This window comes from Monodon monoceros, unplaced genomic scaffold (assembly GCF_005190385.1).
Source record: "Monodon monoceros isolate NGI ecotype Baffin Bay Population unplaced genomic scaffold, NGI_Narwhal_1 Super_Scaffold_16, whole genome shotgun sequence".
NCBI classification, from domain to species: Eukaryota; Metazoa; Chordata; class Mammalia; order Artiodactyla; family Monodontidae; genus Monodon; species Monodon monoceros.
The window spans coordinates 10,437,511-10,464,234 of NW_021703772.1; the positions used below are offsets into that span (position 1 = coordinate 10,437,511).

The 26,724-nt window shown below is 37.2% G+C and overlaps 1 pseudogene; it reads left to right on the top strand.

Moving 5' to 3' along the window:
- LOC114897009 overlaps positions 1 to 10,723 on the top strand; it is a 78,220-nt pseudogene extending 67,497 nt beyond the window's left edge.
- Positions 10,724 to 26,724: the final 16,001 nt, after the last annotated feature.

Consider the following 26,724-nt stretch of genomic DNA (forward strand, 5'->3'; position numbering starts at 1 on the left):
CACCACATGGCAACAAGTGCATTGAAGAGAAATGAAGTAGGATGGTATGGTGATGAGGAAGCAAGCCACATAGACATTGGCAGAGAAACACTTCAGGCAGAGAAAGAAACATGTACGAAAGACTTGAGGTGGGAGAGTCCCTGGCAAGGGGCATCTGGATAACATCAGGGAGGCCAGTGTGACTGAAGTCAGGTGAGGGGTGAGGGGATATGAGCTCAGGTCAGCAAAATCCCAGTGGATGAGGTCAGGTCTTCTTGGTCAGTGTAAATATATCGGAGTTCTCTCTGAGTGAGCTGGAAAGATATGGGAAGATATGAACTGATGAGTGACATAATTTATCTTATTTGTTATCATGATCACTTTGGCTCTAGTGTCGAGAATAGACTGCAGGACAGAAATAGATCCTTAAGGAGACTGGTTGGGAGTCTATTGTAATTGTCCAAGGGAGAGATAGTCATAACTTGAACTTAGGTGACATCAGCGGAGGAGGTGAGAAGTGTGAGAAGTCGGGTGATGTTTAAAGCATGTTATTGCAAAGCCTCTAGACACCGGAGTGGCAGTGTGGAGTGGCCAATGGGATATACACGTCTAGAGTTCAGGGGAGAAGTACAGAGTGAAGGTCTAAATTTTGGAGTCAGCATGTAAAGATGGGCCAGGGTGATAGTACCAAAGGAATGCAGTAGTTAGGGAAGATGTCCAAGGCCTGAACTCTGGAGGACTCTAATAATAAGAGGTCAGAGAGATGAAGACAAATCAGCAAAGGAGACTGAGAAGGAGCAGCCAGTGAAGTAGGAAGAACAGCAGAGTTTAGAGTCCTGGAAAGCAAAAAGTGTTTAAGGAGGACAGACAGGAGGTCAAAGCTGAGGTTTTAAGAGATATGGGGACATATGCATATGTATACCTGATTCACTTTGTTATAAAGCAGAAACTAACACACCATTGTAAAGCAATTATACTCCAATAAAGATGTTAAAAAATCAAATCAAATCAAATCAAAAAAAAAAAAGCTGAGGTTTTTAAGGATGACCAAGGGATAATGGTATGGAAGGGCCCATGATGAGCAAAGAGAGTGTCCACCCCACCTCTGTGGTTGCTAGCACAACCAGACATAAGATAAAAAGTCTGGTAGCTCTTGAGACAGTGAGGACTTTATTTTTAGTTGCAGATAACTACTACTAGAGTTGGCTTAATTAAGTCAGGGATGAGTCTTATCGACTCCTACCTGCTATAGCGCTAGAGGAGCAAGCAGTGTTTGCTGGGGCTGTCCATACATTTTGATTTAAAAATATGCTGTGCATAAAAACCAAGGTGGTGCTTCAACTTATGAATAATACAGGTTATGAGTGCCTGGACAACCTGTTGAAAGGGAGAAGTACTGCATTGCTCCCCAGGTTCAAGTCTTACCCCTGTGGTCATGGACTTCAGATGACCTCTTTTGTCTGGTCAGTTAGTTAAGTTACAGAACCTAAACCAGCAAGGAAAGAAGACACAAAATAAGTCTTCTGAGGATGTAAAAAAGATTTCCAAAACTTTTATTGAGGGTTCCTGGGATGTTTGGGAGTTTAAGGATCTCATGTCTGTTTTAAGAGATTATTTTTGGAATCATAATGAATTTAACTGTGGTCTTTAAAAAAAATATTTTTGTGCCCTAGAAGATGTATTCGTCTGAAGAGTATAAGAAGGTCTTTATTTTTTGTTTTAATATTATTCATTTAATAAAATAGCATTTGTGACAGAAATAAAAATATCATCTAATTCTATGTATTTTAATGTATATATCTCAAATAACAAAGGATCTGGACTTCATTGTGTAAGATACTCCCTTGCTCTGATATGGCACCTTTGTTCCATTTAATTAAGTTTTCAAAAAGTTTACACACATCAAATGTGATATGCTACCTATGTTTATAAGATACAGTTCCTGATTTTAATTCTCTCTTCAATTTTAAAATTTAATTGTGAAAACTCCAAATCTCCATCAACATTCACAGTAAACAGAAGTAGTTCAAGTGTATCTTCCAAAATTTACTACTTAAAATGAAAAAAAAAGTATGGAAAGAATTTAAAGAATTCCCAGAAATTGCAAAAGGGTTGCAATTCTATTCCATGCTAATGAATAGCTCCTTGAGGAAAATCAGCTCTCTTATTAATATAATATCTGGCTTGCATCTTGCATAAATAAAAACACAAGAACAGGATAGTAGTAATGGAGAAGGGAAGAGGGAGGAAAGAATGGGGGTTTTCTAGCATAATAATCTCTAACAGTCAAGAAATCTAATCAGAAGAAATGTCATCTCATGAGACTCTCCTCAGGAAAATTCCACAGGAGAAGGCAAAGCCTCATGGGACCACAACAAAAACAGTGAATCAGGTAATTAAAAAAAAAAAAAAAAGACAACTAAAACAGAATGCATTGACTGAAGGACTCCATTCAGTCAAAACAGCGATCATCAATGGCGTCTCTGGGGACCATTTATGACTTTAACCACAGGAATTCCATCACTTAGTTAGTATGTTTTAAAAAGCACTGTTTTGTTCTCATCTGCATGATCAGATTTCTGTTTTTTCCTTTGTTCATTGTCAGTCTGGAAGAAGAGAACATGGCTAATTAAAGACATAAACAGAAGCTAATTCTCATTCTATTACATGAATGAGTGGAATGGTTCCTCCTCTATAGGAAACGCCATTTCTGACAATTTTGTTAGCAGTCAGCTTGATACTAAAGTTGAATGTCATTGATTCTCCAACTAAATCTCGTGTGAGTTTTCCAGATCTGGAAACTGAAGCAATGAGTTGAAATTATGTAGTAACATTGACCAGTGTCAAGAAGTAAAAAATCAAATGGCAAAATTGTAAAATAATAATAATGAAAATGTGACTGAGGGCTTTTGGTGGTATTTGTTCTTGTTGTTTAAGGAATCAGTTAGCTACCTTGAATTTGACAAGGTATACCTCGTGCTATCTTTTATGGTACTTTCTTCCCAGATACTATGAGAGAAAAGAGTGGCAAAGGGAAAGCCAGTTTCTTGTTTCTGTTCTGCTTAGTGAAATTTCCATAATTCTGGAGCCATAAATCGGCCACTTAGTTGAGTCACACAAATAAGTCTGTATAACAAAACAGATATATAAAAGAAAATATTAGGAAAGTGTGAATCATTAAAAATGAAAAGTAGAATCAATGACACAAAATATTTATTTCTCTAGGTTTCCTAAAATCAGGTACATCAGTGTTTGTGTTGATGAAATTTTTTCTCTGCCCTTCTCATATTAATCAATTTTCTTTTATTTATGACTTGATAAGAACTTTCATAAAATACAAAGTCAATTAGAATTTTCAGTGATATTTTGGCAATAAGATTATTTTTTCCAATTATATGTACCAATTTAGCTAATAATATACTTTTGGAATCCATAAATTCCCACCCACTAATTCTGTTTCTAAGAATTTTTCCTAATTGAATAGCTATGCAGAAAAATATGTAAGAAAAGTGTTTATTTTTACCATTTTTATAATACTGAAGATTGGAAACAAACCAAATATTTGTTTTTAATTTTAATATTTTAATTTTATTGGAGTATAATTAATTTACAATGTTGTGTCAGTTTCAGGTCTACAGCAAAGTGATTCAGTTATACACATACATATATTCATTCTTTTTAGGTTCTTTTCTCATATAGGTTATCACAGAATATTGGGTAGAGTTCTCTGTGCTATACAGTAGGACCCCGTCGGTCATCTATCTTTCATAAAGTAGTGTGCGTGTGTTCATCCCAAGCTCCTGATTATCCCTCCCCGCCACGTTGCACCTTTGGTAACCATAAGTTTGTTTTTAATATCTATAAGTCTGCCTCTGTTTTGTAAATGAGTTCATTTGTATCTCTTTTTTAAAAATTAGATTCCACATATGAGTGATATCATACGATATTTGTCTTTCTCTGTCTGACTTACTTCACTCAGTATGATAATCTCTAGGTCCATCCATGTTGCTACAAATGGCATTACTTCATTCTTTTTTATGGCTGAGTAATATTCCATTGTATATATGCTACATCTTCTTTGTCTATTACTCTGTACTCTGGACGTTTAGCTTGCTTCCATGTCTTGGTTATTGTAAATAGTGCTGCAATGAACATTGGGGTGCATGTATTCTTTCAAATTATGGTTTTCTCCGGATATATGCCCAGGAGTGGGATTGCTGGATCATATGATAGTTCCACTTCTAGCTTTTTAAAGAACCTCCATACTGTTTTCCATAGTGGTTCTGCCAATTTACATTCCCACCAACAGTGTAGGAGGGTCCCCTTTTCTCCACACTCTCTCCAGCATTTATTGTTTGTAGACTTTTTGATGATGGCCATTCTGACTGGTGTGAGGTGATACTTCATTACAGTTTTGATTTGCATTTCTATAATAATTAGTGATGTTGAGCATCTTTTCCTGTGCTCTTTGGCCATCTGTATGTCTTTTTTGGAGAACTGTCTATTTAGATCTTCCCCCCATTTTTTGATTGGATGGTTTGCTTTTTGACATAAAGCTGCATGTGCTCCTTGTATATTTTGGACATTAATCCCTTGTTGGTTGTATCATTTGCAAATATTTTCTTCCATTCTGTGGGTTGTCTCTTCATTTTGTTGATGGTTTCCTTTGCTGTGCAGAAGCTTTTAAGCTCAATTGGGTCCCATTTGTTTATTTTTGTTTTTATTAGAAACAAACCAAATATTCTCTTAAGAAGGAATGAGTTACATTTATGGTAGCATAGCCATACCATGGAGTATAATTTAGCCACTATGAAGAGATTGCAGGGTCCAGTCAGCTCCAATCTTTAATTGGCTGCTTGTTCATGTAAATCAGTCCCTCTACAAAGTGTATTGTACTATAGTGTACAACATAAGGCATGCCCTAGAAAGGAATCTTGAAAGGATATTGTCAGGTATAAGTAGAAATTCCAATACTCTATTCCTACATCTCAATTGAATCACTCCCTGAGTTGATCACACCCCAACTTAAAGATATCAATACCTGCATAGATGATCCACCCAAACCTGGATTCCCATTTCCTTGACTTCTTTAGCCCTAGTACCTTTCCAATCACCATACTGTGGCCCTGCACTAAAAGTGTTATATCCTAGATATTGTACCATCACCACTCAATCTCAGTGTCACATATCCCCTTTCTACTACTCTCTATTCAGATAACTCATTCTACTACACTTAATTCTGAAATTTTCAGACATCACTGAGAATAGTCCCTACACATCTCACTGGCCATCTTTCTCAAGACAGTTAAAAAAAATTTTACTGTGAATTTTCCTAACCTTCTTGTCCCTCTCATGTTAACCTGAAAAAAGATCACCCGTCCTGGTCATCCAGCTTGGGATCTGGACAGGCACATCTGTATCTTTTATCGAGTTTCAGACTTTTAATTTTTTTCATAGAAATGACAAAATTTCTATGCAATATCCTCTCTGTGAAATGAGGTTTCTGCTCCTTATCTGGAATCTCTGTAAAATTAGACTTCAGGAGGAATGTGTATATATATATATGTGTGTGTGTATACACACACACATATATATATATACACACACATACGTACATATATATATACATACACATATATCTTTGAGTTAGCTGGTTTGTCATATATCATTAAATATATTTAAACATGTAAATGACTCTAAAATGACTCTAAACATGTAAATACAAATGACTCTAAAACATGTAAATATAAATGACTCTAAAAGAGAATCTGAAACACACAAACACACACACATACACACGATATAGCAAATAAGTAATTACATTAATGCTATTAGGAACCAAGATTTTCAGTATAAGGGAAAAAAGACATAAGATCAAAATGAAGTAAAAACTAGTTAATCCTAAATCTGAATTGGAAATAATAGTATGAATTCAGGATACATTTTTATGATTTTTTTGCTTATCTTTGTCCACTAAAAAAGCATGGAAACAATGGTCAATCTGTAGCAAGGAACACCTGTTGAATCCAGATTGTGATTTCTAAATGTCATTTGTCTCCACAAGAAACAGAAACACCGTGGAGAGTGGCTGATTCCAGGTCTGGGACATAAAATGGACAAGATAAGCCAGGAATAGCACAGCAAATGGCATTATTTTATTCCTTTTTATGGCTGAGTAGTATTCCATTGTGTGTGTGTGTGTGTGTGTGTGTGTGTGTGTGTGTACACACCTCATCTTTATCCATTCATCTGTCGATGGACATTTAGGTTGCTTCCATGTCCTGGCTATTGTAAATAGTGCTGCTATGAATATTGGGGTGCATGTATCTTTTCAAATTAGAGTTTTCTCTGGATATATGTCCAGTAGTGGGATTGCTGGGCCATATGGTAACTCTATTTTTAATTTTTTAAGGAACCTCCATACTTTTCTCCATAGTGGCTGTATCAATCTACATTCCCACCAACAATGCAAGAGGGTTCCCTTTTCTCCACACCCTCTCCAGCATTCATTAGATGGAAACCTTTATAATGGATGAATCAAGCTGACAACACCCGAATCCACTGATTAATCTTAACTTTTAAAAAGTCTTAAAGTCTTGGAGGGGTGTGTAGGGGGAGAGAACATTTAAAAAAAAACAACACTACATTGGTTCAAAAAATAACATCCAGAGTACGGAAATTCTACAAGACAAAAAACCTGGTTTCTTCAAATAATAAATTGCACCCAGGAAAACGAAAGAGGGAGAGACTGATAGAATTGAAAGAGACTTATGAGATATACCAACCAAATGCCATGTGTGGAATTTTTTTATCCCAATTCAAAAGTATGAACTGTATAAACATTTATGTGACAATATTTATGAGACATTTGGGAGAAATTTGAACACTGACTGGGTATTTGAGGATATTACAAGTTTATTGGCGGTGATTTTGTGCAACAACGATATTGTGTTTATGCTTAAAAAAAAGGAAGTGCTTTTATCTTTCTATAGGTGTTTTCTTAAATGTTTATAGATGAAATGATATGGTGTCTTGTGTTTGCTTCTAACTATTCTGGGGCTATAGGAGAAGTGGGTGGGGGGAATAAATAAAACAGGATTGACAATGTGTTGAAAGTTATTGAAACTGGTTGATTGAAATTAATATTTGGGATTTCCCCTTAAAGTCCGTTTATGACATCCTGGCAGATTTAAAAATTGTGACTCTGTTTGACTCATGCGCCTCGATACTACGAAGCCTTTTAGGGATTATTTGGATCATGATTATGTTGCTGGGTGGCTCCATTTTCCCTTTGTTATTTAAGAGAGGCTTTAATGTCAGCTAAAAAATATCGGGCCATTCTAATTACCTCCAGGAATCAGAATCTGTAATTAAAAGAAACCACTAACATTAGCCACAGAAGTAGATGGACTTTTAGAAACAAAGTGTGAATTAGAGATCAACCCAAATTGCCACATACCAGATACTTTTAAACTGTATCCATTTCTTTGTGCATCCAATGCTTGACATGTTAAATTAGGCTTTTAAAGTGTGTACTTTATTTTCATGGATCACTAATGAATAAATACTTGCAAGCTTATTTTAAGCAGTGATCCAAATTTTGTGGAATAACCATACTCATTTTTCTCTTCCTTTAATATCTGGTCTTTGCAAAGCACAGCAAGTGAAACGGATTCAGTTTCAATTCTCCTACAGGTTAACCCCTTCCTATTGCTGCTGGCCAGACCCAGAGTCTAAAACGGTTGTCCTTTATGGACCAGGGAGGATTGTTATCATTCCAGTTATTTTCAGCATCACTGGAAATTATTGGACCTTCTTCTTAAGATGACACCTCTTAAAACAATTACAATCCCCCCATCAGCCAGCATATGCATATGCTTTCCCACCTTGGTAAGTAACATGTGATAAGGTTTTTAAAAATTAATTTGTATTCTATCAAAGTAGCATGCCTATATACTTTCACATTCCAAAAGTACTAAAAGAATTTTAACAAAACCCAGTGTTTTCCCTCCCCATACTTCCTATAAGGAAAGGCTTGCCCACCAAAGACCACCAGAACACACCTGTGGTTGAAAGAGTTGGTTTATTATTCATTGCCATGAGGGAGACCCCACACCATCTGTGGGAAGTCCGACTAAGTGGGTGTTAATTAAACTCACAGGATTTGAGCTTGTATTAGGTGATTTGAGGGAAGGTTTAAGGAAGTGGGTCTTTGCTCTGGATTGGATGCTATCTGCAAGCAGGGGCAATTCTATGGCTATCATCATAAATTGTATCTTGAAGAAGGGGAGACTAGAGTGAGGCTAGAGCTAAATAGTAAAGAGGCAGTGATCACTCATATTAAGCAGGAAGGGGGAGTCTGGTCATTCTGTGGCTTGAACAATCCTCACGTTCTGTCTGTGTTCAGACGTGATTATGGAGTGGTTTTGTTTTTGGTTTGATCCATCACAGGCACAGAATGGCCTTGTCTGATGTTGATGCTCTGTGAAGTTTATGTTCGAGGGGAGGACATCATACCCACTAGCTCCCAGGTCTCCTCTCTTTCTCTCTCCTCTTCCTCAAGTCCCTATTGGAACATACAGATATCCATCTAGATCATATGTGCATATAATCTCATATTGATTCCCTCTTATGTTAGCTCTTTTACACTGCCATCCCACCCCCACTTCTCTTTACCCCCTTCCTAATAGATTTATATTATAATTTTTAGTTAAATGAATATCCAGCGTTTCTTTGATGCCTTTGCAAATATTATTCACGGTTGAACATCCAGTGGATCACGATGTTTTCCTGCTTTACTTTCTGTCTTTCTTGAGATTGAAGTAGTTGCTTTGTTTTTTTCATTTATCAGGCTATCTTTGCACTTCTTGCTAATTCTTCTGACCTCCTAATAGCTCCACAGGACAGTTCTCTGTAAGGTCAATGAGATCAGTTGATCCACCCAGACTTTTCTTCCCCTGGAGACTTCTTTGTTCTCTCTGGGCTGGTTTTGCTCCAGGTCTTCTGAACGCTATCATCAGGTTACATCTCATCTGAACTATTGTCCTTGGAATTTACTAATCTGGAGTTTGATGCTGTTTTCTGGATGTTATGCCTTGCTCTTTCTTGATTTACTCTCTTGGTGTGGAGCACATCCTCCAGTAATTTGATCAGATTAAAGATGGCATCTCTACAGAGGGCATGGAGTGGACAGCCCTCCACATGTCTGTTCCCTGTGTCACACTGCTCCAGGAATGTCTATGTCTGGGGCACAGCTGTCTCCCTGAGATCTCCCTCCACCATTATCTTCAAGACTTTCATCACTTCCCTCCTGGGTTGTATCTTTTCTGTTATGAATCCCTCATCATCTTTTTTTCTTGGTCTGCTCTTTTTTAAGGTGGAAATCATCTTCCAGCAGCCCCTTTAGCAAGAATGTAACGGAAGTAAATGTTCTGGGAACTTGCATTAAGAAAATATGCTTTATGCTACCCTGGAAGATGATAGGTAGTTGGAGTATAGAATACACAGTTGGAATTAACTTTTCTTCGGCATTGTAGAGTCATGATTTCATTGTCTTGTTGTTCCTTTTGTTGCTACTGGGGAGTCTAAAGTCACTTGAGTTCCTGATTCTTTGTAGGAATTTTTTTTTTACTTTTCTCTCTAGAAAATCATAGGATATAATAATAATGAAAAAGGTTGAAATATGGCAAGAATTACCAAAATGTGACACAGAGATACAAAATGAGCAAATGCTATTGGATAAATGCCACTGACAGACTTTCTCCATGCAGGGTTGCCACAAATCTTCAATTTGTAAAAAACACGCAATCTGCAAAGTGCAATTAAGCAAAGCCCAATAAAATGAGGTCTGCCTGTACTTTGAGGAGCAGCTCTAAGTTGGCAAGTGTGTGTTGACCTAGTTTTCAAAGATCCACCAGAATTTTTTCAATCTAAGAAATTTAAGAATAATTCAGAATTGTGATGGCGTCTTAAACCACCTAGATCTCTGATACACCTATACCCTTCTGAGTGGCCCTAAACACGAACTTGACACGGAACTTGAGCATCACTCATAGTGTTGCCCTTTACATATCAGGACAGGACATCAGCCCCAAAGGGACCTCACCCGCTTTGTCAAATGGCCTGAGCACATCTGGCTGCAGCGGCAAAGAGCTGTCCTCTGTAAGTGGCTGAAAGTGCCTCCCTTGATTAACCAGTTCACCCAGGCCTTGGACCACCAAAGAGTTACTCAACTGCTTAAGCTGGCCCACAGGTGCAGACTAGATATGAAGCAAAAGAAGAAGCAGAGGTTGCTGGCTCAGGCTAAGGAGAAAACTGCCGGCAAAGGGAATGTCCCCACAAAGGGGCCACCTATCCTTCCAGCAGGGGTTAATACGGTCACTACGTTGGTGGAGAAGCTTTAGCTGGTGGTGATTGCAAATTATGTGGATCCCATCGAGCTGGTTGTCTTCCTGCCTGCCCTGTGGCATAAGATGGGGGTTCCCTACCACATTAGCAAAGGGAAGGCCAGGCTGGAGATCCATTCCACAGGAAGAATTGTACCACTGTCACCTTCACACAAGTTAACTCAGCAGACAAAGGACCTCAGGCTAAGCTGGCGGAAGCTATTAGGACCCATTACAACGACAGATACGATGAAATCCGCCATCACTGAGGAGGCAACATCCTGGGTCCAAAGTTGGTGGCTTGCATTGCCAAGCTGGAAAAGGCAAAGGTCAAAGAACTGGCCATCAAACTGAGCTAAGTATATACTATTGAGTTTTCTATACATAAAAGTAAAAAAAAAAAAAAAAAAATTCCTTCAAAAAAAAAGAAAGAATAAATTAAGATCATTTGAAAAGGCTAAATAAACAGATAATTGGCTGATCCCCAGGATGTGTGGAAATAGGAAGAAAATATATTTATTGAACAAGAACTATGTGCTCACCACTATGTATAATGTCAAAATGACCTTGTAAATATTATTATCTCCATTTAAAAAGTGGAGAAACAGGCTCTGAGAAATTATATAACTTATTCAAGGTCTTTTAGCTGGTAAAATGAAAAGGGGTGATTTAAACCCAGGCCTGTTGAGTTTCCAGTTCATTATTTCCATTATACCTTGAAATTGTCCTAGACTAAAGGAAATTAAATTTTACTATGTGGTATAAATTCCACAAAATGCCCGGTAATGTGATATGTTCCCTACCAGTGAAAATGAACTCTTTGATATGTAACTGAACCCATACCCTTTAAAACTGAAGAGAAAACAGTAGAATTAACCAATTAAAAGAAAAAGTATTAACTTAGTTGAATAAATTAATAAATATTTACAGAGCATTTGATATGGGTAAAAGGTAATATAATGGAGATTGTTTCTACTTTTTAATATGTCTTCAGAATGCAAGATACAAATATAAAAGATAGATGTATATCTAAAGTTTATATTGATAAAAACTACATATTGAAGTACATAAGCTATATCAATGTAAACTAAAAATACCATACACAAAAAGGATATGCAAGCTCCAGTATGAAAGGAAATCCTTGATATATAAACCAAAATTAAATCTCAAAGTTCTATCTAGGTTACAAAAATTTATATATATATATATATATATATATATATATATATATATATTTATTTTATTATTTTTTTTTGCGGTACGCAGGTCTCTCACTGTTGTGGCCTCTCCCGTTGCGGAGCACAGGCTCCAGACGCGCAGGCTCAGCGGCCATGGCTCACGGGCCCAGCCACTCCGCAGCATGTGGGATCTTCCCGGACCAGGGCATGAACCCGTGTCCCCTACATCGGCAGGCAGACTCTCAACCACTGCGCCACCAGGGAAGCCCTAAATATGTATTTTTTTAATCCTTGGTTTACTTAAGATAAATGATACAATTTTTTTTTGGATGACGTTTTCTGGATACACTGTAATAGAATTAAGATATTTGAGTATTATGTCTTGCCTGAGTACTTAGAGAAGAATCTAGATACCCTTCTTCTCCTTCAGACTTTGAAAATAGTTTCTAAAGTAGATAAAATAAAAACTTTAAAAAGAAGTCATGGTTGTAGCAGATATGAAGAAATAGGACTGACCATACATTAGATAATGTATAATTTTACTTGAACGAGTTAATTATACAACATAGGACAGTTCTAACTTGTCTGGACTAACACGTTTTGTCCTTAGTTTGTGCAAACAATGGTAGAAAGCATAAAGCCACACTTGATCCCAGTTGGCTTGTAACTACTATTTTCATTTGCAAGAGGGCTATGTTTTTACATTCTTGGCTCTGAAGCCAGCACAAATTATGCTCTTTGTGATTAAAAGATGATACTGGCTATCCTTCCCTCAGCCTTGGGGCCACCTTGTCTGGGCTATAAGCATGAGACAAAGCTAATACTCATTCTCTTTTTCATTTCACCATAACCAACAGATTTTATGTTCTCAGGAGAAACATGGTAATTAGTCTCCCCACTAAGCTAAAGGGTAATTAGAGATTTCACTGTTTGTTCATTTAAATACCCTTGAAATTTTTATTAGAGAGTTCCTATGGTTTTAGATTGAAATGAGTTGTGATGGTTTTTACTCTTTGTTGATGTATTAGTTATCTAGGTCTACCATTACAAATACCACAGGCTGGGTGGCTTGAACCACAGAAATTTATTTTCTAACAGTTCTGGAGGTTGGAAGTCCATGATCAAGGTGTCAGCTGGTTTAGTTTCTTCTGAGGCTTCCCTCCTTGGCTAGTAGATGGCCACCTTCTCACTGCACCCTCACATGGTCATCCCTCTGTGCGTGTGCACTCTTGGTATCTCTCTCTAAATGTCCTCTTATAAAGACACCGGTCAGATTGATGAAGGCCCTCTCTAAATACCTCATTTCACCTAAATCACCTCTTTAAAGACTATCTTCAAATATAGTCACATTCTGAACTATCAGAGGTTGAGACATCAATATATGAATTCTGGAGAACACAGTTCAGCCCATAACAGTTGGAATGCTCATTTTTCAAGACACATAAGACATACTGGAACAAACTAACTTTGGACCTTTTTGACAAAATATTGGCAATTCCACTAAAGGTTAGTTGGTGAAAATATTTCTGAATATTCTCTATGTTTCCTTATTAATTATCAGATACCTATTCTTTTACCTATTCTTTTGTAGTGGATACAGTCTCCCAACAAGTTTGTCAGTTTTTATTTATGCTTCTGCTCAATTCTTTCAAATCCCATTCCACCATTTTGTTAACACTGATTATTTTTCATTGCACTCCTACAGACACTTCTTTAAGATTATATGCATATTACTCTATATATCCCCTCATAGGCAGCTCATTCTTTTTATGTTTTATAGCTACGTCACAGAAGTTATTTCCTTCAATGTATAGATATTATCTCTTTCAATAATAAAAACAACAAAACACAGTGGATTCCACTTCCATTTAAGATAGAATGAACGTCACTTCCGTTACAATAGCAAGAAAACAATGGATAAACTAAAAATTATACTTTTTAAGAAAACCACCAAAGTACCGTATATAAATAGAAGTCTAAATGGACTAAATTTCAGACAGGGCTAAGCCTTTCCTAAAAGAGTAAAGAATAGTAGCCACGAGTTTCCCTGGTGGCGCAGTGGTTGGGAGTCTGCCTGCCGATGTAGGGGACACGGGTTCGTGCCCCGGTCCGGGAGGATCCCACATGCCGCTGAGCGGCTGGGCCCGTGAGCCGTGGCCGCTGAGCCTGCGGGTCCGGAGCCTGTGCTCCGCAGCGGGAGAGGCCACAGCAGTGAGAGGCCCGCATACCGCAAAAAAAATAGAATAGTAGCCACGTTCATACGTGACACTTTTGCCTTAGTCCTGGTACTGGCAGAAGCTAGGGAGATACCTAAACAGAGACACTTTTCTGGGAAAAGAGAAATGAGTTAAAGTTTAATTAACAGAATGAGCTGGCATGATAGATAGAAGTCTGGAGAAGCATGAGTGCCAAAATAAATCCCTCATTCTGAAAATTCTCATGCTCTGGGAATCTTGCTGATTTCCCAGTGGGGAAATAGCAGGAGAGCAAAAGAAGATCTTGCATCACACACAAGACTGAAATTTAATCTAGAGGTGAACTGAAACTCACCTATTTCCTCCCAGCTCAAATTCTAATAAGATTAAAGCAATGATCCCTTCAGAACGCAATAAGGGAAATTCAAGACTTGTGCTGAAACGCAAAGGGAGATTTATGTACAGTCGGCCCCTCCTATTGCGGATGTGGAACCTACGGATATAGAGGGCCTACTGTGCTATGAAATTTTACATAAAGGGCTTGAGCATTCCTGGATTTTGGTAGATGCAGGGATCGTGGAACCAATCCCCCCACAGATGCTGAGGGATGACTGTTACCTCATTTGGAACCAGATATGAACTGAAACTAATTAAAGTTTTGGCCTGTGATGATACCTAAATGGTCAGCCTTCACACTTGCTGGCTGGCAGAGAAAAGTGTGAATTTTGTCAGTGAAAAACAAAACAAAGCAAAAACATACTTTAGTCTCTAGTGTTCCTTTATACAAAATATGTGATATATATTTTAAAAATTATGAGATTTACAAATAAACAGAGAAATGTGACCCATAATCAAAAGGCAGACTCATGGATTTCCTTGATTTTGGGATAAAAAGAAAAGGAATTTAAAAATAATTATTATGAACTGGTTAAAGCATTTAGAGGAAACATGGGTAACACAGATGAACAGATAGAGAATTTCAGCAGAGAAGCAAAAATCTAATATTAAACCAAGTGGAAATTCTAGAACTGAAAATTAAAGCATATGAAATGAAGAAGTCATTGGATAGATTTAATACAATTTTGGACAGCCGAAGAAAGGATCAGGACACCAGAGAGAGGTCAATAGAAAGTCAGAATAAATATAAAGAGACACATTAAAGCAACACTGTTGAAAACCAAGGGAAAAGAAAAAAATCATAAAATCATCCAGAATAAGAAGTGATACCATGTTCAGATGAACGACAATAAGTATGGCAGCTGGTTTCTCAACAGAAACAATAGAAGTCAAAAGACAGTACAAAATAAAAAATCGTGAACCCATAATTCCACATCTAACAAAGGGATTCATCATGAAGGTAAAATAGAAACATTCTGAGGCTAACAGAATCTAAGAAAATTTATTGTCAACATGTCTGTATCACAAGAAATACTAAAGGAAGATAATCAGAGTGAAGGTCAATGGTACCAGAGGAAAACATGGATCTCCAGGGAGAAACAAAGAGCACCAGAAACGGTGAATGTTGGTAAATAGTTAACATTTAAGATGGACCACGGATTGTTTAAAGGTAAAATAATAAAATGCTGTGGAGTTTTAAAAAATATAGAAGTAAAATATATGACAGTGACAGTGGAGTGTTCTTACTTCTTAAACTATAAACAGGTGTTATAATTTTATGGTAGAATGTGATAACCTGAGATGTATATTGCAATCTCTAGAAAAATCACAAAATGGTAAATATAAAAAGCCATTAATGAAAAAAATACACAATTAATCTAAAAAAGGGAGGAAAGAAGAAAGGAACAGATAATAAATGTGAGAGATAATGAGCAGATTAGTAAGACAGTAGAGGTACACTCAGTTACACCCATAAGCACATTAAATGTAAATAAACAAGTACTCCAATTAGAAGGCACAAATTTAAGGGATAGATTAGAAATTACCCAAACATATGCTCTTTATAACAGAGACATTTTAAATATAAAGACATTTACACTGAATGTAAAATTATGAAAAATGTCTATAGATCACGGAAACACTGATCATAAGAAAGCTGGTGTAGCTGTTTTTAATATAAGCAAATAGACGTAAAGATAAGCAACACTATCATAAAAAGGTAACTCTTATAATGATAAAAGGGAACTTCAGCACGAAAATATAAAAATTCTAAATGTGTTTGTATCAAATAACACATTTATAAAAAATGAATCAGTACTTGACAAAACTAAAGGAGAAATATGAAAATTCTACTTGAAACACTCATATCTCAGTAACTGGTAGGCAAATGTCTGTAAGAATTTGAACAACATTTTTAACCAAATTGATCTAACTGACATTAGGAGAACACTTCACACCCAGAATACACAGTCTTTTTACTCGCTCACAGAAAGTTCACCAAAGTAAACTTATGCTGGCTCATAAAGCAGATTTCAAGTTTCAAAGAACTGAAAACGTGCTGATATATATTCTAAGACCAATGAAATTAAGTTAGAAATCAGTATCCAAAAGATAAGTAGAAAATTCCCAAGTATTTGGAAACTTAAAAACACACTTCTAAATAGTCCACGGGTGAAAGAAGAAATCCTAAGAGAAATTTAAAAAGGTTTTAAACGTATGATAATGAAAACACAGCTTGTTAAAGTTTGCTGGGTACAGTTAGATTTGTGTTTGGTGGGAAGTTTATAGTTTTTAGTGCATACATTGGTAAAGTACACAAATCTAAAATCAGTGATCTGATTTTCTACATCATGGAGATATAAAAAGAGGAAATTAAACCCAGTAAGTAGAAAGGGAATAAAAATAAGAGCAAAAAGCAACTAAATTAAAATAAAGATGACATTGCAGAAAATTAAAAACAACTACAAGACCAAAAGCTGATTCTTTGAAAAGATTAATTATATTGGTAAACCATTAGTGAGAGTGCTCAAGGAAGAGAGAGAGAGTGACCACAAAAATAGTTATCTATAATGAAAGATGGACCTCACTACAGATTGCACAGATTTTAAAAAGAAAATAAGGAGCTGTTGTTAACACCTTCTTGCCAATAAACTCAACGATTAGATGAAATGAGCAAATTCGTTGGATCCACTTTATAAAACTAACACAAATGGAAATGGAAAGATTGAATATTCTTATATGTTGTAAAGATATTACGTTTGCAAAAACCAAATCATTCATTGAAGAAAACTCCAGGCCCAGGTGACTTTGTTAAAGACGAAAATATATCACCAGTAAACATTTTCAGAGACAGAGTGGAAAAACTTTCCAGCCGTGAGGCTAGCATAACTCTGATGCTAAAACCCAAGTAGAATACTACAAGAAAAAAACACTACAGGCCAACAACCTTATGATTTTAGATGGAAAAAATCCCTTTAAAATATTGTTAAACTGAGTCCAGAAACATATAAAAAGTGTAATATCTTAATGACCAAGTGAAATTTATTCCATCAATGAAAGATCATTTGTTGTTTTGGCTTTTCACAAGGTTTTTTTGTTTTTCTTTTTAAATATTCCAAAATCCATTGGTTCAAATCACAACACACACATACACCAGAATAAATGAGAATAATGTTCAATTTAATAGATTAAAAACATCTATTTGACAAATTTCAATACCCATTTATGATGAAAAACTCTCAATAAAATGTAAATACATAGGAATTCTCTTACTCTGATAATGCATATCTATGCAAAACCTATGACTATTATCATGCTTAATGAGGAAATACTGAACATGTTTTTCCTAAGACCTTGAGCAAGTTAAGGATATCTACTCCCACCAGTCACAACTAAAATTAAATTAAATTAAATTTGGGCTGGAGTTCTTAGTACAATAAAGAAAGTAAAAAAACTAAGTGTCCCTCTACAGATGAATGGGTAAAGAAGTTGTGGTGTGTGTATATACACACACACACACACACACACACACACACACACACACAATGGAATATTACTCAGTCATAAAAAGTATGAAATAATGCGATTTGTAACAACATGGATGAACCTAGGGATTATCATACTAAGTGAGGTAAGTCAGACAGAGAAAGACAAGTATCATATGAAATCACTTACATGTGGAATCTAAAAATAATGATACAAATGAGCTTTTTCACAAAACAGAAACAGACTCACAGACATAGAAAACAAACTTATGGTTACCAAAAGGAAAAGGATGGGGAATAAATTAGGAGTTTGCTATTAAGAGATGCACACTACTGTATATAAAACAGATAAACAATGAGGTCATACTCTATAGTACAGGGAACTATATTCAATACCTTGTAATAACCTATAACATATATATATTATATATATATCTATCTGAATCACTTTGCTGTACCCCAGAAACTAACACGACATTGTAAATCAACTATACTTCAATAAAAAAGAAAATGAAAGAAGTAATAGGCATAGAAATGAAAAAGGATGAAGTAAAACTGTATTTATTTGCAGACCACATAATTGTATATGTAAAATATCCAAAATAATCCTCAAACAAGCTACTATCATAAGTGAATTTCATAAGGTCCTGTGCTACAAGGTCAATAGGAAGCATGCATTTCTATCATTAAGCAACTGGAGACAGAACGTTTGAAAATAAAACCATTTACTGTAACATGAAAAAAAATCAAATCCTAGGAAAAATATAGAGAGAAATGTTACATCTCTACTCTGAAACTACAGAATATTACTGACAGAAATTAATGAAGGCCTAAAGAAATGATTTGGAAGAATCAATATCATTACAGTGTCAATTTGATTCAATGTAATTCTAATAAAAAACCTCAGCACTCTGTAGAAATTGATATATTGATTTTAAGATATATGTAATTCCAAAGGATCTAGATAGATAAAATCTTGAGGACAAAGAACAAAGTTAGATTTATTCCACTTGCTTTACTGTGTGATTCATTTATACATGGAATAAAGGAGAAGTCAGAAGAATGCTTAGTTAGAGGAGGGATTTTCTGAAAAGGAAAAAAGAAAGATGGACTTCCCTGGTGGCGCAGTGGTTGAGAGTCCGCCTGCCGATGGAGGGGACGCGGGTTTGTGCCCCGGTCTGCTAGGATCCCATGTGCCACGGAGCGGCTGGGCCCGTGAGCCATGGCCGCTGAGCCTGCACGTCCGGAGCCTGTGCTCTGCAACGGGAGAGGCCACAACAGTGAGAGGCCCGCGTACCGCAAAAAAAAAAAAAAAAAAAGAAAGAAAGAACATTGTGGGATAAACCGCATCAATTTTCAGTCTTGTCCAACTGAAATTAGCCTTTTATTCCTGTCTTGGACTAATCCAATAATTTTAAATGAAGTAAGGAAATAATGAATAACCACCATAAGGCATTAATCAATAGACAAGTTTTGAGTGAAATCCTTATTCTCTTTGAAACACATTCCTAGATTACTTTCTCTCTGCACTGACTTGGCCTTTTTAAATTTTCTTTTGCTTCAATATGAGGGAGAAGAGGAGTCCCTCTAACTTTCTGAACCACTTCCTCAACTGACAGTTTCTAAAGCAAAGTAGGCTTTTGTGAATTTTCCTGATGAAAGCCCAACTGAAGATGAGTTTCATTTATAGCAGACTGCTGCTAGCGACCAGTTGGTGGCTGAATGCAGTATTTACAATAGTTATTATTCAGTTTCCTCAATGAGTAAATTAACTTACTACATGTGCTTTCTCAACAGATAGCCGGGCCAAATATGAAGGCTTCCTGAAAGAGAAGGCAGAGTTTTTTAAGGTTGAGAGGTTCTTGACACATGACAGTTGGAACTATTAGACTTAAGAGTGAGGGCAGAGAGGTAGACAGTTATTTTGAGCAAAAAATACATTTGAAATTAACAACTAACTAAAACTTATGAAATGTACTGAGGGATTATTTTTTAATGTTTTGTTTTGTTTTTAGAAAAGAGTTTAGCAGAGTTAAAAGTTTATATTGGCCTGCAGCTGTGGAAAACTTCCTTGGAAACTTTTCATTTTTTAATGCATCTCATTGGTGGTGGTCAGATGTTATACATCACCACCAGCACTTTTATGCTTGGTCTGTGCCTATTTGTAGCAATATCCTTAAATCATAGTAATTGGGTACTTTGTGTTTTCCATCACAAGTCTTGTACAAGAGAGCACAATTCCCTTACTTCCACCCATATCTTCCTTTTGGCCATTCTTATCTCAGATTAGACTAGATAACTGCCTCAAGGACATTGTTTGAAAATTTTACTTTTTTTTTTTGGCCAGGGAATATTTACTCTTTCATACCTTCCACGCTACTCTAATTTTTTTTTTAAGCTATCCAAGCCTATGTTTCAAATTAAGGATCACGTTTAAACATCATGGTAAGTTTTGTGTTTCATTTTTTCATGTAGGATTAATGTTGTTGATATGAATTCTCATGATCAAATTAAAGGAAATAACTAAATGAAAAGCCTCAAACACTGCTTATCTTGAATCCTAAATAATAGAATCATTTGACAAATCCCATCTAATAAATTCATGTGCTCAGTGAATTCCAAAAAGAGTAATCTATTATAATAGACGCCAAGTGAGTGTTAGGGATGGTATGTGTTGTAGAATGATTTCAATTTTGCATTTGCAATACTTGCTAATTTATTTTCCCTAGTGGTATATTGTTTTCTCTCTCTGCACTTTGTCTGCAATTAAGACTGTAGAAAAGCTCCTGTCAGACAACAGGCAAAGCTCACCCTTTTTCTTGGAGATCATGTAAGAAGAGGGACAGAGGTAGAGCAGAAAAGTCAAATAATAACTAACAAAGTAATGCCTTTCGGAGAAGCCCACACCCATCCCCATGGCCTTGTGCAGTCTGGCATGGGAACATTAATTCAGGGTTGCTGGGACGAGGTGGTTGACTAGGAGCCTGAGATAGGGCTTCTGGGAAATCATGGAATTTAACATTTACTGACTGCCTGGTGGGAAGGTACAGAGAGCTACAGGGAGATGGCAGACCAATAAGAGTCTGGGCTCAGGACAAGGAAGTCTCCACTTGTGAGAATTTGCAAGTGGACCATCAATTGGCCAGGACCACAGAATCCAGCAGTGAGTGGCTCCCCTCACAATCTCAAAGGCCAGGACTGACCAGTCCCGCCAGGGCTCACCATTCCAGAGAGCAAACCAGACCAACTGCCGCACAGTACTCACCGCAGAGGATCCAGAGAAGACCACTGGGAGGAGGGTTTGTTTGTACCCTTCATTCCCTGCCGCATGGAACCTCAGCCCTACTTTCCACACACAGCCAGACATCATCTGGGGAGGTCAGGGGGAGGAGAGAGAACCGCAAAAGACTGCTTTAGACTGAAAAGACACAGAGAGACAGATTACACATCAGACATTGAGACAGTACACACTGTCAGGTCTAACTTGTTTATTGTCCAGTGGAGTAGGAACTTGTGGAAAATATCAGGACAGTTAAATGAAATAAAGCTACATTTTCTTTGGACAGCTAAGCCCAGCAGGAGTGAATTTATGACCTGCCTACATATAAAGAGAAAACAAAACAAAACAAATTCCCGAATTGGAAAGCAAGTGTCTGTATTATTGATACTATGAGTTTTTGTGCTGAAGGTCAGTAGGATTTTTCTTAACTTTTCTTCTAGTGAGAGGCAGTGCAGCATGGGCTCTGGGGTCAGTTTCCTTCTCCGCAGAGTGAGGCTAAAAATGGTATCTATTTCATAGGATTTTTGTGAGAATTAGAGACGTTAATGCACATAGAATGTAAAATGCAGCACCTCACTAGTCAGTACTCAATAAATATTAACTATAGTTATTTAGAAATATAAATGAAGCAAATGCTCCAGGAGTTTAGATGAGCGTGAAGCCACTGCAGAGTGAAATGACCCAGGAAGATTTTCTCAGGAATTGGAGCTTAAGCTGCACTTTAAAGAGGGGAAGACCCATGGGGTGGAGTTAGCAGGAGGCAAGGTCCTTCCATTCAATTGAGAGCTAAAACGTAGGGGCTGGAGTAAACAAATGACCTTTAAGAAAAAGACAAGTACTGTAGATATCTAGGTCTTCAACTACTTAGGTACACACTAACTTCTGGAAGAATGCAATTTTTTCCCCACCCGTTTGTCCTCAGAAAGCATGGCAATTCCTGAGATATTTCACCAGATCAACAGGGGCCCCAGGAAGCTACACCTCTGAAATGGTAAGATTCAGGCTGGATTTGCCCTAGATCATCCTAGGCCTTGGGATAACTGCAGAAGTTTCCCCATCCCTGGATTTTGTGGTTCTCACTGTACCCCACAATTTGGAATCTTACCTCTGTACATAAGCTAGGAGGACATGTCCACAGGCAACCACAAGGTCATCTTTTCTGACAATTCAAGGCATGCATAAAAAGGTTAGGAACAAAAATGGAATAAATACATTAAAAATAAGGTTAGGAAGAAAGAGATCTCTGTTGCATCATGTTCCTTTTTCATCATTTTTAGTCTTTCAAATTATATGCTGGCACATCTTAATGAATATTTATTGAATGAGTGATTGAAGGAGTAGGAAAACAGAAAACAGAGTTTAGAAAACATAGTTCTTCTGAATCCAGTATGTTAAGTAGTCCTCAGAGTCAGTTCAACTCACCTTCATGAATACATACTATAGATATGGTAGATAAAATACACAGAGTTCTGACCTTCAAAGGTCTTTCAGTTTGTTCTGCTTTGGTCTTGGCGCTTTAAGTGGAGGTCATCCACACTGGCAATGAGGTCTTTTTTCTAGGATTCAGCCAGGTGACTCTCATTAACCCTCCTGTTCTGCAGCTTCTTGAGTTCATCATTCTGCCCGTCCTGCCATCTTTGGTCTACTCTGGCTCCTGATTCACATCTGCTTCATAATCTTTTTGGACCTATGTATCTCAATTTTTGACTTTGTTTCCTCTGTACTCAACTGCTGCCTTTAAATGAAAACCTCCATCAAACTAACGAGGAGGGAGTGGAGGAAGTCATGAAAAACAATTTTGCAGGACTTAGAGATTGATTGGATATGAAGTATGAGCATTAACGGCATTAGCACAGTGGTTTGGAGCCTTATCGACAAGAGGATTTTAGTAAAAATAAGGAAAGGTGTTGGAGGTGGGAAGAGATCATGGCTGGAGAGAGACACAGAGAGAGAGAGAGGGAGGAATGAATAATAATCTGATGCAGGGAAGGAATTATGTCTCACCTCATATCAATCATAATTTACTCAAACTTTTGGTATGCATTAATTCATTTCACAACATTTGTGTGAATTAAGAACTGTCATAACTACCTTATAAAGGAAGACGCCGAGGTTCAGTGAGCTTAATGATTGTCTAAGATTCCAGAACTAGTAAATAATAGATACAGGTTTTATTTCACCTTGATTGAGTTGACCAGTTGACTCTAAGCTTCTATCCCTGTTCCAGCATTAAGTTACATATACCCTCCACCAATTCAAAGATGCACAAGGCTGTACTGGAAAGAATTAGGACACCTGGCTTCCTCTTTAGTCTCTGCCTCTAGAATATTTGGTCTTATCAGTTTACGTCTTGCTTTGAGTATGAGAATTCATAGGTATGTGACATGGTTGTCCTAGACTCCCTTATCTCCAAACCCTCTTCCTGTTCTAAGAGTCCAAGATTCATTAAACATAATGTTCAAAAAAAATTATATGTGAAAGAGCCAACTTACAAGACAGGAGAAGGGCTCATCTCCAGGGCTATGAAAGTCTTCCTTGTAGTTCTAACATTGTCAAAATGCTAATAAACTTTAGAAATCCTTAAATAATAAGGAAACTCATGAGAGGTGAATGACTTGTCCCAGATGACACTCCAGGTCAAAGGAAGGACCTGGCACACAACTCAAATCAGAAATCAGAATTTAGAATCCTGCTGTAACCCCTGGAACTTACTACCGCTGTTATATTGGCCATCGACATAAAAGCAGCTGGAATCTATTGATATTTGGACTCTGTTTGGAATTCCTTTGCTTCTAATGTATTCTAAAAGTACTTTTTGAAATCTTTCTTAATAATGCAGGACACTGAAAATGTTTTCTGTGGGCTGTTTGTAAATGTGGGTTGTGTGATACACATCTGCAAGCTACATGGTGAAGTCTTTTATATTCTATGCTCCATAGTTATCATTTTCTCAATCTGATGTTTTGGAAAAAAAGGACTGTGTACTGGGGTCTCATGTGTTTGCCGGTGGTGCTCAGCTTGTTTAAATTATCAGATGTTTTTACTAAATTATAATTATCCTTTATTAAGACCAAAACACTATTTGGCTTGCAGCAAGCCTCATCTGACTGGTGAATCATGAGGACATGTTTTTGTTTCAACAGATTACAGAGAAAGCATTCATTTATAGTCATCATAACTAACTAACACTTTTGGTATTTCCTGATAGCCCTGATAAGTTAAAATTTGCAGCAACTAACAAGGTGTTGATTTAACCAAACTTTGACTTGCTCTAACTTCAAATTATACTTGTTTTAAAAATCTAATGGTCTTTAGAGGTCGTAGTGGGGGAAATAAATCCATTCATATCCTCAACTGAGGAATGGTTCTTTAATTGAGAAAAGGCTTTTGTTTTTTTATGAAGACCAGCTTTCTGAGTATATAAACAGTGTAGTGGAAAAAAAAGACAAAATCCTCTCTAGTCAGCTCAAGTGGCCAAGTGAGTCCTGGCAGTGAATGGACCCCCAAGTCCCAGCCTTTGAACTAACTCTTGTACAAACATGTGTACTTGAAAAAGGCTTTCTATCCTTGTTACGTAGTCTTTATTGCATGCATTTAGTAGACGTCTTGAGAACAAACTATAAATAAGCAATAAGTACAAGAGGTGGAAAAGGTGTAAAGTATCTCCCTATTCTTCGGAGGTGAGCTGACAACGACTCCAGTAGGAAGCAATATTGTAAAGGGCCAAAGGGGAAGGGAGAAAAAGTCACAGGACACAGCACCATCACAGGTCTGAAGTGCAGATTGATAAACGTTTTATTTTGCTAATAGGTCTGAGTTTCTTTAGAAGCGCCTATTCTAGCTCAGCAATGACACACTTTTCGAACATAATCTAGGGTAACTTCCATCTCAAGTATCTATTTCTTCGAGTCTACTTCCATCCACTGTTCGATTCCCAGCTCTCTCAGATCTGTGCTTGTGTTGTCCAGATGCTTGTATCCACTGTAGTCCCTCTTGTGTGGCTCAGAAAGCATCTGATTTAAAAAGAGCTTCTGGCACTCGACCAGGCACCTATCAGCATCCTGGGTGTGTGCTACCACAGACAAAGAACTGTCTCTATTTCTCGTCCCCAGCAGAGTCCTTCCCATGGTTTCCTGAAGAGCTGTGGGCTGGTTCAGGATTTTAGCCGACTTCTGAGGCACCCCCTTCACCCATGGAAAGCTCTGAAATCCATGGGATGCTTGACAAACATAGCTTTATGGGAAGTGGGGCCTGACTTGGCCCTCTCCCACCTAGCTGTGCTACTCTTCCCCTGCTCTGCTATCTTCCCCTATAGCCAAGCAACACTGACTAGATCATCTCTGCATGTCCCACTACTCTGCAAATTTGAGATATGAAGCCACCTGAGTTTTGCGTTCAGCATCCCCCCAAAAGGTCAAGGGAGAGTCTCCCAGTTTCCCTCCCAGACCCCTATCATCACTAAATTGGGGAGGCCGGGCGTGTGGTTTTCACTCCCCTTCACACATCCTCGTCTTCTTCTTACAGCAACATTTCCAGGGATGAGAGAGAAATCATTTTTGCTGATTTCACATTGCAGGATAGATCTCCATTAAATAGTATTCATTCTTAGGTTAAAGCAGTCTCCATAGAAATCTATGCACATACAGCTTGTCTACCAGAATTAGAGTGGAGGTGGGTGGGGAGATAGAATGAGTGGTGGAGAGAAAGGGCCAACCTAAAACACAGGGAACCAGAAAAGGAATCTTCCACTGACATTTCACATGACTGTGCTACAATAGTAATTTCTTGGTGTTCAGTGGTTGGGTGACCTTACAGTTTGATTTGCCCAGGAGACATACAGTTTATGCCTTTCTTTCTTTCTTTCTTTTTCTTTCTTTCTTTCTTTCTTTCTTTCTTTCTTTCTTTCTTTCTTTCTTTCTTTCTTTCTTTCTTTCTTTCTTTCTTTCTTTTTCTTTCTTTCTTTCTTTCTTTCTTTCTTTCCTTTCTTTCTTTCTTTCTTTCTTTCTTTCTTTCTTTCTTTCTTTCTTTCTTTCTTCCTTCCTTCCTTCCTTCCTTCCTTCCTTTCTTTCTTTCCTCCCTTCCTTCCTTTCTTTCTTCCTTTCTTTCTTTCCTCCCTTCCTTCCTTTCTTTCTTTTTTTCTTTCTTTCTTTCTTCCTTTCTTTCTTTCTTTCTTTCTCTCTTTCTCTCTTTCTCTCTTTCTTTCTTTCTCTTGCTTGCTTGCTTGCTTTATTTTATCATGGTAAGAACACTTACCATAAGCTCTACCCTCCTAACCAAATTTCAAGCGTACTGTATAATACTGTTGACTCCAGGGCCAATGGTATAGAGTAGATCTCTAGTCTTATTAGTCTTTCACAACTGAGAATTTATGCCCATTAATTAGTAACTACCACTTCCCCCTCCCCCCAGGCACCCCTCATTGAGCACCCCCAGTTAATAATTTACAAAACTTTGATCCTTTGACAAACTGATTCAAAGAATATCACACTCAAATGGGGATTAACCCACAGGTACCCTAAGCGCAAATGCTAAAAATACACAGAGACAAAATTTTAGTCTTCTTTCCTACCACATCTAATTATGTATATCTGTCTGTCCATCTGTCCTATTATATGTGTGTGCATGTATGTAAACATATCAACATTATATACATAATCAATATCTATTGATATCTATCTATCTACCTGTATATCATCTATCTGTCTATCACCTGCTGCTTTATATCTTCTGGTTAAGGGCAATAGAATTCACCCAGTTATGGAAGCATAGAAATCTGTGGTTATTTTCCTCTGTGTCCTTTCTCTCATTCCCATGCCAAGATTATCA